Raw genomic sequence first — 1,154 nt, 5'->3', positions numbered from 1 at the left:
GGAACAGGAAATATCATCCTGAGAAACAGGCTACACACAGTAACATCTTCATATTGACGCAACAAGGAGGATGTAGCTATGTAGAAATGAAAAAGAAAGAAGCATTATTATAGTGACATGCGAAATATAGGAATCCTTAAAGAAATGCCAAACAGAGAGGAAGCATGACATTGTCGCAACAAAACACTACACATCACCCTGAAGAAAAAAAAAAAAACAGCGCAATGATCCGAAGGCGGAGCATCAGAAAGATGCAGGAATAGAAAGCATCATCATGAAAAAACTAAACGTAAAAGATCGTGATAAAGATGCAGCAGATAAAGGCATTTTCATGAGGATGCTGCGAAAGATGTCATCATAGACAGACCCTCCGAAAAAATTTCGTCAAAGGAATGCCACAGAGAGGTGTATTTTCATGAAAGAATAAAATTGAGAAATATATATAATGAAGCAAAACGAAACAACGCGCGTGCGACAGATATAACACATGAAGGGACCCCGCCAGAAGCTGTTCCACATGAAAGGACTTTGGCAAGGTTAAGCCACATGAAGCCACGTCCGGGAAAAATTAAGAAACATAAAAAGACGTGCGCGAAAGATTACGCCACGTGAAATGACGTTCGCGAAATTACTCCACGTGGCACGGCGTCCGTGAATGTACCCCACGTGAAACGACGTTTGCGAAATTACGCCACGTGAAGCCAACTTTGCGAAATTAGGCCACATGAACTCGCATATCTAGGGAAGTGGCACCATGAAAAAATACTCTCATAAAAATGCGGAAACATGAAAAGACACACTCATGGGAATGATACAACACGAAGCCGCATCCACTGGCACTATGCAGCATGGGTATGGATAGGCGAACAGGTTAGGATATGAATTAACACACTTATAAAAATGCAGAAACATGAAAAAGCATACAGAAGAACAATGCAACATGCAGGTTGATACTGGTGAAAATATCGAAACATCAAAAAACACACTGACAGGAAGCATGGGGCATGAGAATTCATTCACCAAAGTAAAATAATTATAAAAAGAGTCATATAAACACCACTGCCAACCATTTCACGCTCTGTCAATTGGATCTGCATATTTCTATTCCATTGCATTCATAGGAGTTTGCATAGGAAGGCATAAAGACATTTAAA

The sequence above is a fragment of the Plasmodium inui genome (genome assembly GCF_000524495.1).
Source record: "Plasmodium inui San Antonio 1 unplaced genomic scaffold supercont1.41, whole genome shotgun sequence".
Lineage (NCBI taxonomy): Eukaryota > Apicomplexa > Aconoidasida > Haemosporida > Plasmodiidae > Plasmodium > Plasmodium inui.
The sequence above is the reverse complement of the archived record's forward strand: the minus strand, read 5'-3'. Positions refer to the sequence as shown.